At 38.6% G+C, this 20,451-nt stretch overlaps 1 protein-coding gene across 1 annotated transcript in view; it reads left to right on the top strand.

The window, feature by feature from the left end:
- The window catches only part of csmd2 (CUB and Sushi multiple domains 2), a 691,992-nt gene that overhangs the window by 72,102 nt on the left and 599,439 nt on the right, over positions 1-20,451 (top strand). The window lies entirely within an intron of this gene.

Below are 20,451 nucleotides of genomic sequence, written 5' to 3'. Positions count from 1 at the left end.
TCCTGACAAACATCTTGAACCTTATTAAAAACACTGTTTGGAAACAATTTAAGGTATGTAAATATTTACAAAATCTTCCCATGTAAATATCTCATTTCATATATCTGCGGCTCATATACAAACAAATATTTTTTTCTTAGAAAATTTAGTGGGTGCAGCTCGTGGTCCGGAAAATACGGTACTTTTGATTATTACTTACTTATGCTGTTTTTTTTTAATTGAAGTGGGTTGGTAAACTTTTTTCTTTTGACAAACATGCTTTTGTAGACTGCAATATTGTTTAATTAGGGACACTTACTACTTATATAAAGCTTCATTATAACACTTGTATAAGACTTTTAAAGTAATTTTGATAGTAGGCTAATATAGCTAATACAGACACTTACGTGAAGTGTTGTCCTTATTATAACACTTATAAGACTTTTAAAGTCCTTTTGATAGTAGGCTAATATAGCTAATATAGACATTTACGTCATGTGTTGCGTTCATTATAAGACTTATACAAGACTTTTAAAGTCATTTTGATAGTAATTAATATAGCTGATATAGACACTTACATCAAGTGTTGTCCTTATTATAACACTTTTATAAGACTTTTAAAGTCATTTTGATAGTAGGCTAATATAGTTAATATAGACACTTACATCAAGTGTTGTCCTTATTATAACACTTGTATAAAACTTAAAGTCATTTTGATAGTAGGCTAATATAGCTAATATAGACACTTACATGAAGTGTTGTCCTTATTATAACACTTATTTAAGACTTTTAAAGTCCTTTTGATGGTAGGCTAATATAGCTAATATAGACACTTACGTAATGTGTTGCGTTCATTATAAGACTTATATAAGACTTTTATATTCCTTTTGATAGTAGGCTAATATAGCTAATATAGACATGTACGTAATGTGTTGCGTTCATTATAAGACTTATATAAGACTTTTAAAGTCATTTTGATGGTAGGCATTAGCCTACCATCAAAATGACTTTAAAAGTAGACACACATGATGTATACAATACTTTTAAAGTCCTTTTGATAGTAGGCTAATATAGCTAATATAGACACTTACGGAATGTGTTGCGTTCATTATTAGACTTTTAAAGTCCTTTTGATAGTAGGTTAATATAGCTAATATAGACACTTACATCAAGTGTTGTCCTTATTATAACACTTGTATAAAACTTAAATTCATTTTGATAGTAGGCTAATATAGCTAATATAGACACTTACGTGAAGTGTTGTCCTTATTATAACACTTATATAAGACTTTTAAAGTCCTTTTGATGGTAGGCTAATATAGCTAATATAGACACTTATGTAATGTGTTGCGTTCATTATGAGACTTATATAAGAGTTTTAAAGTCATTTTGATAGTAGGTTAATATAGCTAATGTAAACACTTACATCATGTATTGTCTTCATTATAAAACTTATATAAGATGTTTAAAGTCATTTTGATAGTAGGCTAATATAGCTAATATAGACACAACACTTACTATATATGGCCTTTCCTTTTTTGCGGTAGATTATTATTTTTTTGTATTTTTGGTCCAATATGGCTCTTTCAACGTTTTGGGTTGCCGACCCCTGGGTTCGACTATAACGGCGAGTCGTACTGCGTTTGATCAATTGTGTCAGGAAGGTTTGCACATTTCCATTCCATCCCCAGCCAGGTGCTCACAGTATGTATTTAAGCCGCATTACACGCACGCATGTTGGAGACCTTTCAACCCCGATGCAGCATTAGCTGTATTTTACTGGTATTAGCGTCAATTACAGGCTGCACCCACGCCCTTCTATTCACGTTTGTCATATTGTTGCCTGCAGCCCTGGCAGTCCATGGCTTCCACACGTTACCTCTGATTAGAGTCAATTCCCTCCCCTGATTGGTAGAAGCTATTTTACTGTTGTTCTAATTCTCCTAATTCCTCTCCCGCCTTCTGGTAAATTATTGACTGCGCTTGTTATACAGGCTTTGTCAAAAACACCTGCGAGGAACCATTGATCTTCCCAGTCGTGCTGTAGACAATGTTTGGCGTTGCAGTTGGCCATTTTCTGTCGATACCGCCGTCTTTGTCTTGTTTCTCCTTCCCCAACTCTCTGCCAGAGGTGCCTTTGCTGGCTCGCTCTGCAGGAATTAGGGAAAGTGTGCAAGAAAGAAATGCATTATGGATCTTTGCCTGTTTAGACATGTCGAGTGTGTTCTGTGGGGAGAGAAAATGCTCCACGCAGACCCCGGGCTCCAGATTGAGAGCCTCCGTGCATCGATTTGGTCCCCGGACGCTCCTGGATGGTTTTTCCTTTTCGGGGCCGTTGAGGCAGCAGTCGGTCAGGTAGTTCCCACTGCTCCTCCATTGTCTAGTTCAGTGTTTTTCAACCTTTTCTGAGCCGAGGCACATTGTTTTTCATGGAAAAAAAATCCCAGGAAACACCACCAGCAGAAAACATTAAAAAACTAAACTCATCATCCGATATTGACATTAAAAAGTCGTTGTCGCAATTGTTAGATATGACTTTAAAGGCCTACTGAAAGCCACTACTAGCGACCACGCAGTCTGATAGTTTATACATCAATGATGAAATCTTAACATTGCAACACATGCCAATACGGCCGGGTTAACTTATAAAGTGACATTTTAAATTTCCCGCTAAACTTCCGGCTGAAAAAGTTTCGATATGATGACGTATGCGCGTGACGTCAATGGTTGAAACGGAAGTATTCGGACGCCATTGAATCCAATACAAAAAGCTCTGTTTTCATCTCAAAATTCCACAGTATTCTGGACATCTGTGTTGGTGAATCTTTTGCAATTTGTTTAATGAACAATGGAGACTGCAAAAGAAGAAAGTTGTAGGTGGGATCGGTGTATTAGCGGCTGGCTGCAGCAACACAACCAGGAGGACTTTGACTTGGATAGCAGACGCGCTATCCGACGCTAGCCGCCGACCGCACGGATGATCGGGTGAAGTCCTTTGTCCTTCCGTCGATCGCTGGAACGCAGGTGAGCACGGGTGTTGATGAGCAGATGAGGGCTGGCTGGCGTAAGTGGAGCGCTAATGTTTCTATCATAGCTCTGTGAGGTCCCGTTGCTAAGTTAGCTTCAATGGCATCGTTAGCAACAGCATTGTTAAGCTTCGCCAAGCTGGAAAGCATTAACCGTGTAGTTACATGTCCATGGTTTAATAGTATTGTTGATCTTCTGTCTATCCTTTCAGTCAGGGGTTTATTTCTTTTGTTTCTATCTGCAGTTAAGCCCGATGCTATCACGTTAGCTCCGTAGCTAAAGTGCTTCGCCGATGTATTGTCGTGGAGATAAAAGTCCCTGTGAATGTCCATTTTGCGTTCTCGACTCTCATTTTCAAGAGGATATAGTATCCCAGGTGGTTTGAAATACAAATCTGTGATCCACAATACAAAAAGGAGAGAGTGTGGAATCCAATGAGCCAGCTTGTACCTAAGTTACGGTCAGAGCGAAAAAAGATACGTCCTGCACTGCACTGTAGTCCTTCACTCTCACGTTCCTCATCCACGAATCTTTCATCCTGGCTCAAATGAATGGGGTAATCGTCGCTTTCTCGGTCTGAATCGCTCTCGCTGCTGGTGTAAACAATGGGGAAATGTGAGGAGCCTTTCAACCTGCGACATCACGCTACTTCCGGTACAGGCAAGGCTTTTTTTATAAGCGACCAAAAGTTGCGAACTTTATCGTCGATGTTCTCTACTAAATCCTTTCAGCAAAAATATGGCAATATCGCGAAATGATCAAATATGACACATAGAATGGATCTGATATCCCCGTTTAAATTAAAAAATATCATTTCAGTAGGCCTTTAAAGCATAACCAAGCATGCATCACTATAGCTCTTGTCTCAAAGTAGGTGTACTGTCACCACCTGTCACATCTCACCCTGACTTATTTGGACTTTTTTGCTGTTTTCTGTGTGTAGTGTTTTAGTTCTTGTCTTGCGCTCCTATTTTGTTGTTGATTGTCATGTCATTTACGGATGTACTTTGTGGACGCCGTCTGCTCCACAGGCTGTAAGTCTTTGCTGTCATCCAGCATTCTGCTTTTGTTTACTTTGCAGCCAGTTCAGTTTTAATTTTGCATAGAGATGTCCGATAATGGCTTTTTTGCCGATATTCCGATATTGTCCAACTCTTAATTACCGATCAACCGATACCGATATATACAGTCGTGGAATGAACACATTATTATGCCTAATTTTGTTGTGATGCCCCGCTGGATGCATTAAACAATGTAACAAGGTTTTCCAAAATAAATCAACTCAAGTTATGGAAAACAATGCCAACATGGCACTGCCATATTTATTATTGAAGTCACAAAGTGCATTATTTTTTTTAACATGCCTCAAAACAGCAGCTTGGAATTTGGGACATGCTCTCCCTGAGAGAGCATGAGGAGGTTGTGGTAGGCAGGGTTGGGGGAGGTGGGGGGCAGGGTTGAGGTGGGGGGTGTATATTGTAGCGTCCCAGAAGAGTTAGTGGTGCAAGGGGTTCTGGGTATTTGTTCTGTTGTGTTTATGTTGTGTTCCGGTGTGGATGTTATCCCGAAATGTGTTTGTCATTCTTGTTTGGTGTGGGTTCACAGTGTGGCGCATATTTGTAACACTGTTAAAGTTGTTTGTACGGTCACCCTCAGTGTGACCTGTATGGCTGTTGACCAAGTATGAATTGCATTCACTTGTGTGTGTGAAAAGCCGTAGATATTATGTGACTGGGCCGGCACGCAAAGGCAGTGCCTTTAAGGTTTATTGGCGCTCTGTACTTCTCCCTACGTCCGTGTACACAGCGGCGTTTTAAAAAGTCATACATTTTACTTTTTGAAACTGATACAGATAATTTCCGATATTACATTTTAAAGCATTTATCGGTTGGTAATATCGGCAGTCCGATATTATCGGCCATCTTTAGTTTTGCACAGCCATCCCTAAGCTTCAATGCCTTTTCTTAGCGGCACTCGCCTCTTGTTTATTTTTGGTTTAAGCATTAGATACCTTTTTTACCTGCAAACCATCGTCATCGTTCCCGACATCTACAAAGCAATTAGCTACCGGCTGCCACCTACTGATATGGAAGAGTATTACACGGTTACTCTGCCGAGCTCTAGACAGCACAGACACTCAACAACGGCACATTTGCGGATTATAATTACTGGTTGGCAAAACATATTTTTATCCCAATTAGGTGAAATGACATAAACTCCCACGGCACACCAAACAATATCTCACGGTACACTAGTGTGCCGCGGCACAGTGGTTGAAAAACACTGGGGTAGTTAATATGTGGCCGCTACAGTCGTGGTCAAAAGTGTACACACACTTGTAAAGAACATAATGTCATGGCTGTCTTGAGTTTACAATCATTTCTACAACTCTTATTTTTTTGTGATAGAGTGATTGGAGCACATACTTTGTTTCATTCAAGTTTCACAATACAACTCTAACAATTCTTACTTACTAAACCGTCCCGTGTGATGTCTTTGAGTGTTTTAATGCAAATATAGTATGTGCTTTCGTAATGTCATCAAGCTAGCATTGTTAGCATTAGCTATTATGTGAACACATTTATGAGTGTGTGCGTTAGTATTATTAACTTACAATGGAGTTTCAAGCCCTCTTCATTCTCTAGCAGGTGACTTTTCAAATGATGCTACAAATTAGCAGTAATGCTACTTTTTTGTAGCAACGCTTTTGCCGCATACTTGACATATTACGGTTGTCTGTTCAACATATTCCCGCTTGAAGCCAAACCCCGCCAGACGCCTGCTGTTTTTCTTGGGACTTAATTATTCCCTAATTTGTTACCAGATTCGCACCTTCTTTCTCTCGTATCACCACTAGCACCGCAACTAACGTTACCCATGCCGCTACCTCACTCCTACCCACTTCTCTAAAGTGGGCTGGCTCAGGGTGGAGGACAGAGTTAAACAACTTGCACTGAGCCTGGTCTATAAAATCCGCTACACCTCCCTGATACCGAAGTACAGGTCAAACTACTTCCTTAACGTAAATGACCGCCATAACCACAACACCAGGGGGAGCTCCACTAACCACGTTAAACCCAGATTCCGAACTAACAAAGGTCTTAACTCATTCTCTTTCTATGCCACAACAATGTGGAATGCGCTCCCAACAGGTATAAAAGAAAGGGCATCTCTATCCTCCTTCAAAACCGCAATAAAAGTTCACCTCCAGGCAGCTCCAACCCTAAACTAACACCCTCCCCAGATTGCTAATAATCAAATGTAAACAATCAAATGCAGATACTTTTTCTTATGCCTTCTGATCTCTCTCTCTCTCTCTCTCTCTCTCTCTCTCTCTCTCTCTCTCTCTCTCTCTCTCTCTCTCTCTCTCTCTCTCTCTCTCTCTCTCTCTAATGACTGTATTATGATGATAGTATATATGATAGTATATATCTGTATCATGAATCAATTTAAGTGGACCCCGATTTAAACAAGTTGAACAACTTATTGGGGTGTTACCATTTAGTGGTCAATTGTACGGAATATGTACTTCACTGTGCAACCTACTAATAAAAGTCTCAATCAATCAATCAAACCTCTGTCGCGTATGACGTTGCACGCGCGACAGTATGCAACGTATGTAAGAAGGTGCGCTTGTTTAATGTCTCTGTGAGAAGGAGAGACAAGAAAGAGTGAGAAACGCCTGTAGTGTAATGCCCGCAGCTAAAAGCAACTGCCTGAGAACGTATACTCCAATACTCAGGATATAGTCATTTTCTATATCGCACAGAGACAAACCCGCGATATATCGAGTATATTGCATATATCGCCCAGCCCTACCTTGGAAGGTAGAAAAGCGCTATACAAGTATAACCCATCCTGAAGAGAGTGTCAGAAAGCGGCTCTATAAAACATCATCTATGCAAGATTTTGACCAAAGAACCACCATTACATGTTATGTAGGCCAGTGGTCCCCAACCACCGGTCCGGTCCGTGAAGCATTTGCTACGGGGCCGCAGAGAACCATTAAATAATCTATAAAGGACTGCATTTTCTCCAACTTTAACTGTGGCCTGTCCCACTAAACACACCAATAAGCTGGTTTATAGATGTACAATAAAACTCCTCGTAGGAAGTTGTTCTAACTGTGTAACATGATACAATGCACATTCATGAACATACCAAATATAAATGTGACAGATTGTAGCCAAAGGCTGATTTGCCATCTGCATCCCATTGCAAAGGAACAAGCTCCCACTAATTCAGAGTTACAATGACTCGTATTTGTGGTGCGCAATTTCCCCCAGGGATCAGGCATCTTTCTGTGTGGAGTTTGCATGTTCTCCCCGTGACTGCGGGGGTTCCCTCCGGGTACTCCGGCTTCCTCCCACCTCCAAAGACATGCACCTGGGGATAGGCCCCTCCCACCTCCATAGACATGCACCTGGGGATAGGTTGATTGGCAACACTAAATTGGCCCTAGTGTGTGATTGTGAGTGTGAATGTTGTCTGTCTATCTGTGTTGGCCCTGCGATGAGGTGACAACTTGTCCAGGGTGTACCCCGCCTTCCGCCCGAATGCAGCTGAGATAGGCTCCAGCATTCCCCGCAACCCGGAAAGGGACAAGCGGTAGAAAATGGATGATTGGATGGGTCTCATTGCAAAGGAACAAGCTCCCACTAATTCAGAGTTATAGTGACTTGTATTTGTGGTGCGGAATTTCCCCCAGGGATCAATAAAGTACTTTCTATTCTATTCTATTTTTATTTTTGCTGTATTTATCTGGTACAAGTGGAACGCCGGTCCCTGAAAATAATGCCCACATTAAACCGGTCCGTGGTGCAAAAAAGGTTGTGGACCACTGATGTAGACCACAAGGAAGTCTTTTACATTCAGCAAAAAATCATAATATCACCCTTTTAATGCACCTTTTGTATGAGAATAGACTTGAATAGACCCACTCATTGGCAGTGCGCCTTATAATCCGGTGCGCCCTATGGTACCGTTATCCTCAATCTCAGGATTCCCCAACCTTTTTTCCACCAGGGACCGGTTTAATGTATGCATTACTTTCACGGACCAGCTTTCTACATGTGGCAGATAAAAACAGCAAAAAATTTAGCCTTTGGCTACAATCTGAAAGTTAACTTGGAGAAAATGTGGTAGTTTATAAATTAACTCGATGAGGCAATTCAAGAAGGAATTGCATGTGAATGCTCCAATGCTGACAGAATGAAGTATGAATGTAAGAATAGTTTGAATGTTTTGAATGTTGAAGCATTTGAATTTCCAGGAAAACCGGAATTTGGTTTGGAACTTGGGAAAGACTTAGTGTGAATGTCCAGGATGAGTGGAATATGTTGAAGGGGGAATATTTTGAATAGGTTGAATAATGTTGGAATTGTGAAAAAGTGAAAAATGGATAATTCATTTGGAATGTCCCTAAAAACGGAGAATTTTTGGAAATCCGGGAATTTTTTTTTACAGTTTTTGAAAGGGAGCAAGCAATTCTTGGACAGGCTGAATAATTTGAAGTTGGAACAGTTTGAGTGGGAGTTGTGGAACTTTGAAAAATGTCCCATTCTTTTCAATGGGAATTCCATGGAAATTTTGGGATTTCGGGAAAAGAGGGAATTTTTGGGGAAATGCAGAAAAAAATTGAATCTTCGGAATGAGTTGAAATGGTTGGGTTGGAATTTTTCAAACCGGTCGAGAAGTGTTGAAGTGGTGACATCTTTCATTGAGAAAAGGTATTAAGGAATTCCTGGAATTTGAAATGGGTTGAAAAATGTGGAAGGAGTAGTCGCCAGAAAAAAGGGTCAAAAAAGGGTTTGGAAAAAACTGGAATTCTGGGAATTCCTGGAAAAAAAACCATTTTAACTTGAAAAAATTATAGTTTCAATGTCCAGGATGAGTGAAATTTGTTGAAGGTGGAATATTTTGAATAGGTTGAAAAATGTTGGAATTGTGAAAGAGTGAAAAATGGATAATTCATTTGGAATGGGGACAATGTCCCTAAAAACAGAGAATTCTTGGAAATCCGGGAATTTTTTTTTACAGTTTTTGAAAGGGAGCAAACAATTCTTGAACAGGCTGAATAATTTGAAGTTGGAACAGTTTGAGTGGGAGTTGTGGAACTTTGAAAAATGTACAATTCTTTTCAATGGGAATTCCATGGAAATTTGGGGATTTCGGGAAAAGAGGGAATTTTTGGGGAAATGCAAAAAAAAATTGAATCTTCGGAATGAGTTGAAATGGTTGGGTTGGAATTTTTCAAACCGGTCGAGAAATGTTGAAGTGGTGACATCTTTCATTGAGAAAAGGTATTAAGGAATTCCTGGAATTTGAAATGGGTTGAAAAATGTGGAAGGAGTAGTCGCCAGAAAAAAGGGTCAAAAAAGGGTTTGGAAAAAACTGGAATTCTGGGAATTCCTGGAAAAAAAACCATTTTAACTTGAAAACATTATAGTTTCAATGTCCAGGATGAGTGAAATTTGTTGAAGGTGGAATATTTTGAATAGGTTGAAAAATGTTGGAATTGTGAAAGAGTGAAAAATGGATAATTCATTTGGAATGGGGACAATGTCCCTAAAAACAGAGAATTCTTGGAAATCCGGGAATTTTTTTTTACAGTTTTTGAAAGGGAGCAAACAATTCTTGAACAGGCTGAATAATTTGAAGTTGGAACAGTTTGAGTGGGAGTTGTGGAACTTTGAAAAATGTACAATTCTTTTCAATGGGAATTCCATGGAAATTTGGGGATTTCGGGAAAAGAGGGAATTTTTGGGAAAATGCAAAAAAAAAATTGAATCTTCGGAATGAGTTGAAATGGTTGGTGTTGGAATTTTTCAAATCGGTCGAGAAATGTTGAAGTAGTAACATCTTTAATTGAGAAATGGTATTAAGGAATTCCTGGAATTTGAAATGGGTTGAAAAATGTGGAAGGAGTAGTCGCCAGAAAAAAGAGTCAAAAAAAGGGTTTGAAAAAAACTGGAATTTTTTTTTTAACCTGAAAAACTGATAGTTTGAATGTCCAGGATGAGTGGAATATGTTGAAGGGGGAATATTTTGAATAGGTTGAATAATGTTGGAATTGTGAAAAAGTGAAAAATGGATAATTCATTTGGAATGGGGACAATGTCCCTAAAAACGGAGAATTTTTGGAAATCTGGGATTTTTTTTTTACAGTTTTTGAAAGGGAGCAAACCATTCTTGAACAGGCTGAATAATTTGAAGTTGGAACAGTTTGAGTAATAGGAGTTGTGGAACTTTGAAAAATGTCCCATTTTTTCCAATGGGAATTTCATGGAAATTTTGGGATTTCGGGAAAAGAGGGAATTTTTGGGAAAATGCAAAAAAAAAATTGAATCTTCGGAATGAGTTGAAATGGTTGGTGTTGGAATTTTTCAAACCGGTGAGAAATGTTGAAGTAGTAACATCTTTAATTGAGAAATGGTATTAAGGAATTCCTGGAATTTGAAATGGGTTGAAAAATGTGGAAGGAGTAGTCGCCAGAAAAAAGGGTCAAAAAAGGGTTTGGAAAAAACTGGAATTCTGGGAATTCCTGGGAAAAAAAACATTTTAAATTGAAAACATTATAGTTTCAATGTCCAGGATGAGTGAAATATGTTGAAGGTGGAATATTTTGAATAGGTTGAAAAATGTTGGAATTGTGAAAAAGTGAAAAATGGATAATTCATTGGGAATGGGGACAATGTCCCTAAAAACGGAGAATTTTTGGAAATCCGGGAATTTTTTTTTACAGTTTTTGAAAGGGAGCAAACAATTCTTGAACAGGCTGAATAATTTGAAGTTGGAACAGTTTGAGTGGGAGTTGTGGAACTTTGAAAAATGTCCCATTCTTTTCAATGGGAATTTCATGGAAATTTTGGGATTTCGGGAAAAGAGGGAACTTTTGGGGAAATGCAAAAAAAAATTGAATCTTCAGAATGAGTTGAAATGGTTGGGTTGGAATTTTTCAAATCGGTCAAGAAATGTTGAAGTAGTAACATCTTTAATTGAGAAATGGTATTAAGGAATTCCTGGAATTTGAAATGGGTTGAAAAATGTGGAAAGAGTAGTCGCCAGAAAAAAGGGTCAAAAAAAGGGTTTGAAAATAACTGGAATTTTTTTTTTAACCTGAAAAAATTATAGTTTGAATGTCCAGGATGAGTGGAATATGTTGAAGGTGGAATATTTTGAATAGGTTGAAAAATGTTGGAATTGTGAAAAAGTGAAAAATGGATAATTCATTTGGAATGGGGACAATGTCCCTAAAAACGGAGAATTTTTGGAAATCCGGGAATTTTTTTTTACAGTTTTTGAAAGGGAGCAAACAATTCTTGAACAGGCTGAATAATTTGAAGTTGGAACAGTTTGAGTGGGAGTTGTGGAACTTTGAAAAATGTCCCATTCTTTTTAATGGGAATTTCATGGAAATTTGGGGTATTCAGGAAAAGAGGGAATTTTTGGGAAAATGCAAAAAAAAAATAGAATCTTCGGAATGAGTTGAAATGGTTGGTGTTGGAATTTTTCAAACCGGTCGAGAAATGTTGAAGTGGTGACATCTTTAATTGAGAAAAGGTATTAAGGAATTCCTGGAATTTGAAATGGGTTGAAAAATGTGGAAGGAGTAGTCGCCAGAAAAAAGGGTCAAAAAAAGGGTTTGAAAAAAACTGGAATTTTTTTTTTAACCTGAAAAAATTATAGTTTGAATGTCCAGGGTGAGTGGAATATGGTGAAGGTGGAATATTTTGAATAGGTTGAAAAATGTTGGAATTGTGAAAAAGTGAAAAATGGATAATTCATTTGGAATGGGGACAATGTCCCTAAAAACTGAGAATTTTTTGAAATCCGGGAAAAAATTTTTACAGTTTTTGAAAGGGAGCAAACAATTCTTGAACAGGCTGAATAATTTGAAGTTGGAACAGTTTGAGTGGGAGTTGTGGAACTTTGAAAAATGTCCCATTCTTTTCAATGGGAATTTCATGGAAATTTGGGGTATTTGGGAAAAGAGGGAATTTTTGGGAAAATGCAAAAAAAAAATAGAATCTTCGGAATGAGTTGAAATGGTTGGTGTTGGAATTTTTCAAACCGGTCGAGAAATGTTGAAGTGGTGACATCTTTAATTGAGGAATGGTATTAAGGAATTCCTGGAATTTGAAATGGGTTGAAAAATGTGGAAGGAGTAGTCGCCAGAAAAAAGGGTCAAAAAAGGGTTTGAAAAAAACTGGAATTCTGGGAATTCCTGGAATTTTTTTTTTAACTTGAAAAAATTATAGTTTCAATGTCCGGGATGAGCGGAACATGTTGAAGGTGGAATGGTTTGAATCGGTTGAAAACGTGTAAATGGTGGAAGTGTGTGTCAGAAAAATGGTATGTAAATTATCAAAAAACTTTCCGTTCTCTGAGTTCCCAATAAACAGACAAGAGGCTGTCTTTGTTGCACCAAGCAAAGGCTTGGAAAATTCCATTGTGTACGATGGGAGGAGACGGGAGGGGTTATCTATTGTCATCGAAGAGCTGCTCAAGCTGAATCCAGGACCAGCCCAAGCCCGAGGCATCTTTTTCTTTTGTGTTAATGTGACCGAAAACAAAGACTGTTTACATACTCCCCATTCCTGTTGAGACATGTGATGTTGTGTAAACATTGAATATCTAAATAAAGGAGGAGACGTAAACCTTTTTCGTCAGAGCGTGGGTGACACTGTAAGAGGTTACAGGTTGACATGTTTCTCCCTCAATTGAGTCAAAATTGAATTCTGCCTCTGTTTGATTCTTTGCTTCTTGTCTTGTTTAATAGATGTCATCAGTGTTTGGCCAATTCATTTTGAATGGGGAAAAATGAACCGTAAAACCTTGAATTCTGGGAATTTTGGCAATATGTCAACGGAAAGCCCGCGATTGGAATGGTTTAAATCGGATGAAAAAAGTGGAAGGTAGAGCGCGCCAAAATCTGGAGAAGAAGAAGAAGTTGAATAAAAATAGATTAATTTTGGTGTAGAAAACCTTATTAATTGCGTGAATGCTTTGGAGCATTCACACAATTAATGTTGCTGTGCGGCCCGGTAGCATACGCATCACGGACCGGTGGTTGGGGACCACTACTGTATCTTACCCACATGAAGCGACTGTCCCTAAACACAACACAACAACAACAGCAGAGGTTGTCGTCTCGCTGGCCAGCTGACTTCTCACCCTGCACCCACTTTGACCCACTTAGATCCGTCGCCCAGCCATGATGTCAGAGTGTGTGACTCACACTGGACCTCAACGACCCGCCAAGTGTGACTCTTGTCCCTACAAGTGTTTACATGACCCTCCCCAGCAGGAGTGGCTTTACAAGCGAGGAGATGAAACGTCTGCTGGTCGTCTACTTAAGGAGGCGAGATATGCGCGTTTGCTCGCCGCCGTGCTCCCTGGTGTGGGTTTCTTCCTGCAGCAGCGGCTTTGTGAGTCACAGTCCCACCTCGGGAAACACATACGCAAGTCTGTCGACGGCGGCGGCGGCGCTTCGTCAAAGTGACGCCATGGAAGCAGAGGGTGGTGGAGAATAGACATCTGATAACAGAAGAAGCAGCTGTGTCTTTTTTAATGAAGAGCATTGAGGAGCCCATAAATAGGATCAGGGAAGGATTTGCAATTTGTCTTGTTTGACACTAATCATTTTGTGTCAAAACTCTTTTGTACGATTAAATATTATTGATGCTACTTTTTACAACTTATTATAGCTCGATGCTGAATACACTCGTTTGTCTGTGCATCATTAAGTCCCTTTATCTGTGTTGAAACTGTAACATTCTCTCTAATCCCAAATAAACAAACAGTACTCACAAAATATTCACCTCAGGTTTGAGTTAAAAACCAAATGTGTTGTCCATTAATATTTAAAAATATGTAAATATGATATTTAATTTAGAATATAATACAATAGAATGGACTGTATTGTCATATGTGCATATAACAAGATTGAGGACTCTAATTTAAGGTGCGGTAGTGGAAACAAAAATGGAATGAAAATAAATCACACAAGAATGAATAAAGATAGAAAATAAGAATTGAAATAAACAGTCAGGTTCTAACACTGATGACATCTATTAAAAAAGACAAGAAGCAAGGAATCAAACAGACATAATTAAATTTGGCTCAGTGAGGAGAAACGCGTACACTGTACCCTTTACAGTGTCACCATGCTCTGACGAAGGATTGTACACCTCCTCTTTTATTTGGACTTTCCCTGATTACATGGCAACAGCTGTTTCTAAGGGAGGGGGGTCGTAAACAGCCATCGCCTTTGATTAAAACAGTTCAAAGAAAAGGTAATAAATCAGTTCAAAGAAAAGGTCGCCTGGAGGGGAGTCTGGTCCTTTGTAGTTCTCGGGTCAAGACAAAATCTTTCTGTGGATAACAATACATCAAAGAAACAGAACACCTTCATGTTGCTTCCCATCCTACACAGTGGAGTTTTACAAGCCTTCTTCTTGGTAGAATCAAAGACCGCTTTTGTCTTCTCGCCGGGAACTCATGGCAACATAACGTTTTTTGATGACGTAGATACAATTATTCTGACACAGACTACGATCCAATAAAAACAATAAGCAATCCTGTACAATATACAAAACAATATACACAATACTGTACAATATACAGAACAAAACAAAAGTACCGGAGTAATAAAGTAATAACACTCAGTGTCGGACGTATATTGCACTCGAAGGGTAATATTGCACAGTAGGGTAGTAGGGTAGCATATCGTATGGGGGTGAATTATTTATTACAAGTTTGAGTTCAAGATGGTGATTTGTATTATTTTATAGTCATTAATTTCATTGTTTTTTTTTATAGTTATTCATTTCATTATTTGTATTATTGTCATTAGTAATCATAGCTTCATTTGTACATTACTAACTTTTTTTCAAACACAACAAAAAAAGCAAAAAACAATAGTAATATAAAAAAGACACTTATAAAGAAACAAAAAAACTAAATGGCGTGCGTTCGATAAGGAGCAGGAAGATGCAAATGCTGATTAAATGATGATAATGATGATAATGATTTTGCTCTTGTTATTAACAACAATAGTAACTAATAATAAAATTGACGGGTGTTTTTAATAGCACTGAGGAGTGGCATGCTATGCAAAAAACAGACAATTGCAAAGATAAAACTAAATATTGTGGCCTATCAAAGGTTTGAGGTATTATCTTTTGTAAAGGCATCATTTTTGATCATTGATATCAGATATCAGTCCGATATTAGCAGAACACAATATCGATATGTCCGATACAAGCAGCTTGTTTATTTGTGAATAGCTGGACTAATTTACAAAAAGTAAACATGTTATTTATTAAAATGTGTTTCTCAGCTGTGATCCGTCTGGGCCTCAGTAGAACTCAGTTGTAATACACTTTTCCACCACTTGTGGCAGTAATGACACTACCAAGTCTTGAGCTAAAGTTATAGAGAAGTTTCTTCAGGGCAAAAGATATGACAAAAATGGTGAAGCTGTATTTTCTTTTGCACTTTAAATCTATTGACAGTCATTGTTTTTGTTTTGTTTATTTGATAACATATTTGTAGGTAAATGTATTTGTCGTCAATTACTTACGATTCCCTTCTTATGCTGTATATTTGGTTCGTATTTATGTCTCTAATCAGCCTGACCTAAGCCTAAGGATTTTGTTAAAACAATAATAATCTTTGTGATTAACACATGCGTTCATATCATTTTAAAGGTTGTCAACTGTAAGTATGTTAGTTACTTTTGTTTTACATTTTATTTGTATGAAAAGTGCGACAACGTTTGAATTTATTTAGATATAATTATTGAACACGACTAATATCAAGAGTAAGATGACTGATTTAGGGTTGATATTTTCCCCAGTAGTGGAAAAGTTGGTTAAGAACACCTGTGGTTGGCTATAGGCTACTATTAGCTGGCAGCTACACAACATCTAAGCACACAGTAGCACACAAGCTAGACTAAGTGTCCATGGATATTGCAGTTTAAAACAGCACATTTGTCAATATAAACAATTACCAAATAATTGTAGTTACACATACAAAGTCTCCAAGGCAGAAGCGTATTAGAAAGTACCCAGTAACAAACGTGTCCGCATCATTAAATGATCAATCTAATGAATTAATGGGACCACTAGTTGTTACCAGAAAGCAAATTTATCTACTGTACTTCAATTTAAAGACAGAATACGTCTCTCATAAGGATAGTGTTTATTTTTTTATTCATACTATTTTCTGTTAGACTAATTTTAAATATTTTTGAATGTTCCACTCTACAAATTGATAATAGTATGTGCGACCATTCGTGCTGATGTCGGTATCGGCCAATACTCGAGGCTCCAATATAGGGATCGTATCGGAAGTGATGCCCCTGAATTTTGATACTGTTTTATAGATACAGGCTGGGTAGGTGTACCTAATGATGTGGCCAGTAGGTGATGGCTAAGAGTCTGATATTGGTGGTCGGGTGTGAACTTTAGGTGTTTATGCGTGAGAATAGTGGGCACGTTCTGGAGAGTATGAGATGGTATGGCCGTACATGCCTTCCTCTCAGTGATGGAGTGATTGGCAGGAGGGGAGCGGGAACATAGCAAGTGTAGATTTCTAGCCCGCAGACTGGATGGGACCTAAATAAGGAGCGCTGGGAGCAGCGATGAAACTTCAGTCAGACGCTGTCAGAATGTGAGCATGTGGGAGGAAATAGATACAGTAGTGTGTATCAGACTTGGAAAAACAGGAAATAAAGCAATCATTATTGATATAGTGGTGGCCTACAGTATCATGGTTGGAATCTACAAAACCCAAAACCAGTGAAGTTGACATGTTGTGTAAATGGTAAATAAAAACAGAATACAATGTCCTTTTCAACTTATATTCAATTGAATAGACTGCAAAGACAAGATATTTAATTTTCAAACTGAGAAACTGAGAAATAATCATTAAGTTAGAATTTAATGGCAGCAACACATTGCACAAAAGTTGTCACAGGGGCATGTTCACCACTGTGTTACATGGCCTTTCCTTTTAACAACACTCAGTAAAGGTTTGGGAACTGAGAAGACACATTTTTGCAGATTTTTAGGTGGAATTATTTCCCATTCTTTAAGCCATTAATTTAAGCTTCAAACCATTCATTTAAGCTTTTTAGGTGGAATTATTTCCCATTCTTGCTTGATGTACAGCTTAAGTTGTTCAACAGTGCGGGGGTCTCCCTTCTGCTATTTTAGGCTTCATATTGCGCCACGCATTTTCAATGGGAGACACGTCTGGACTACAGGCAGGCCAGTCTAGTACCCGCACTCTTTTACTATGAAGTGTGTGAATGTGTGAATGTGTGTGTGCGAATGGGTGAATGTGGAAAATAGTGTCAAAGCGCTTTGAGTTCCTTAAAAAGGTAGAAAAGTGCTATACAAGTACGACCCATTTACCATGAAGCCACATTGATGTAACACATGGCTTGGCATTGTCTTGCTGAAATAAGCAGGGGCGTCCATGGTAACGTTGCTTGGATGGCAACATATGTTGCTCCAAAAGCTGTATGTACCTTTCAGCATTAATGGCGCCTTCACAGATGTGTAAGTTACCCATGCCTTGGGCACTAATACACCCCCATACCATCACACATGCTGGCTTTTACACTTTGCGCCTACAACAATCCGGATGGTTCTTTTCCTCTTTGGTCCGGAGGACACGACGTCCACAGTTTCCAAAAATAATTTGAAATGTGGACTCGTCAGACCACAGAACACTTTTCCATTTTGTATCAGTCCATCTTAGATGAGCTCAGGCCCAGCGAAGCCGAGGGCGTTTCTGGGTGTTGTTGATAAATGGTTTTCGCCTTGCATAGGAGAGTTTTAACTTGCACTTACAGATGTAGCGACCAACTGTAGTTACTGACAGTGGGTTTCTGAAGTGTTCCTGAGCCCATGTGGTGATATCCTTTACACACTGATGTCGCTTGTTGATGCAGTACACCCTGAGGGATGGAAGGTCACGGGCTTAGCTGCTTACGTGCAGTGATTTCTCCAGATTCTCTGAACCCTTTGATGATATTACGGAGCGTAGATGGTGAAATCCCTAAATTCCTTGCAATAGCTGCTTGAGAAAGGTTTTTCTTAAACTGTTCAACAATTTGCTCAGGCATTTGTTGACAAAGTGGTGACCCTCGCCCCATCCTTGTTTGTGAATGACTGAGCATTTCATGGAATCTACTTTTATACCCAATCATGGCACCCACCTGTTCCCAATTTGCCTGTTCACCTGTGGGATGTTCCAAATAAGTGTTTGATGAGCATTCCTCAACTTTATCAGTATTTATTGCCACCTTTCCCAACTTCTTTGTCATGTGTTGCTGGCAACAAATTCTAAAGTTAATGATTATTTGCACAAAAAAAAAAGTTTATCAGTTTGAACATCATATATGTTGTCTTTGTAGCATATTCAACTGAATATGGCTTGAAAATTATTTGCAAATCATTGTATTCCGTTTATATTTACATCTAACACAATTTCCCAACTCATATGGAAACAGGGTTTGTATCTTAAAGTCATCACCGCAATGTTGTTTTTCCCCCCCAGACACCATTGGAAATTAACATTATGTAGATTCACCCGGCCACAACAATAGGTACACCTCTACACCCTCTGATCGATTCAGACTCTGCATAAAAAAAGCATTTTTTTAGCAGCGTGGATACAAATTTATGTCGTACATCGCATTTTTAAGTCCTCATTTCCCGAAGCAGAGCTCCTCTTCATCGAGGCGACAGCTTGACTTGAAGGCGTTCTATTATGCAAAACAAACTTTTCTAACTTCTTGGCACTGGTTTTTGTCTGTTTGGGATCCGCATCAGTCTGGAAAATGTGAAATCAAACCATGGAGACTTGGCGCTAATATCTGAGATAGGCTCCAGCCCCTCCCCGCAACCCCAAAAGGGACAAGCGGTAGAAAATGGATGGATATTTCTAAAACAATCTTGGCTTTTTACACACTTTCTCCAAACAAGCCAGCTTACCCGCAAGTCCGCCGATTTTTAAATTCAGTTGTAGTTCAAAGTTGGGGTCAACATGGTCCCTTTTTTTCTCTATCTTATCGTTGTGGGGCAGACTGGCTCGTACATGCACATGCATCCTAAAATCACTTGCTGTTGCAATTTCTTTAAAAGGAAAAAAAAGTAGCTTATAGTTGATGCCCGAGCAGCAAAAGCTGCTTAGGCCTTATTGAATTTGCTGAGTTTATTATTATTATTATTATTATTATTATTATTATTATTATTATTATTATTATTATTAGGGCCCGAGCAACAGAGCAAGCCATTTGTTGACTCGCAACATGCTGATGTCTCGTATTACCAATACCATCACAATATCGCGCCATCATGATATGGAAAAAAAAGGAAAAAAAGTACCAATATTTTAATAATGCAGTTTAGTAATTAATTACCGTAAATTTCGGACTAAAAGCCGCTACTTTCCTCCTGTGCATTGAACCCTGCAGCTTATAATATAGTGTGGCTAATTTAGGGAAAAGACACTGAATGGGTGTGTGCTATGGTGCCGTATTGTGGACGAGTTCACTCACTGCAGGTGCTGCATTGCCCTTCTGTTTAGACTCGAGCTTTCAACCGGAAGTACAACTTCTAGCCCGTCCATAGCGTTTCTACTCGTCTGGATTCATTCAAGTTTTACAATGCACCTCAAACAATTCTTACTTCCTAAACCGTCCCGTGCGATGTCTGTAGGAGTGATCCGATGCGTTCTAGTACGTGCTTTCGTAATGTAACCAAGGTAGCATCTTTAGCATTAGCTAATTTTCAAACATATTTTTGTGTCTGTGTTAGTGTTATTAACTTACAATGGCATTCTTTTTTGAATTGTTACAGTTTCACAAATTCCTCAGTAAACTCACCAAAAGGTCACCGTGGAGTTGTTGAGTCTGTTTAACTGATTGGAGAGCTAGCTTCTGGCAGCTAGTGGGTCCATGAGGATGATTTCTGTTTTGTTTGATCAGCTGTTTTACTGCCGCGTTACAAATAAACATTTTAAAAATATTTAAGTGTAAATAACTCATTTCATAACGTATATATCTGCGGCTTATAGTCTGGTGCGGCTTATATTTGGAAACATATGTTTTTTCTTCCAAAATTGAGTGGGTACTGCATATAAATACAGTGGTGGTCAAAAGTGTACATACACTTGTAAAGAACATCATGTCATGGCTGTCTTGAGTTTGCAATCATTTCTACAACTCTTATTTTTTTGTCATGTAGTGATTGGAGCACATACTTGTTGGTCACAAAAAACATTCATGAAGTTTGTTTCTTTTATGAATTTATTATGGGTCTACTGAAAATGTGCTGGGTCAAAAGTATACATACAGCAATGTTAATATTTGCTTACATGTCCCTTGGCAAGTTTACCTGCAATAAGGCACTTTTGGTAGCCACC

This window comes from Entelurus aequoreus, linkage group LG20 (assembly GCF_033978785.1).
Source record: "Entelurus aequoreus isolate RoL-2023_Sb linkage group LG20, RoL_Eaeq_v1.1, whole genome shotgun sequence".
In the NCBI taxonomy this organism is placed as follows: domain Eukaryota; kingdom Metazoa; phylum Chordata; class Actinopteri; order Syngnathiformes; family Syngnathidae; genus Entelurus; species Entelurus aequoreus.
The sequence above is the reverse complement of the archived record's forward strand: the minus strand, read 5'-3'. Positions and strand labels throughout refer to the sequence as shown.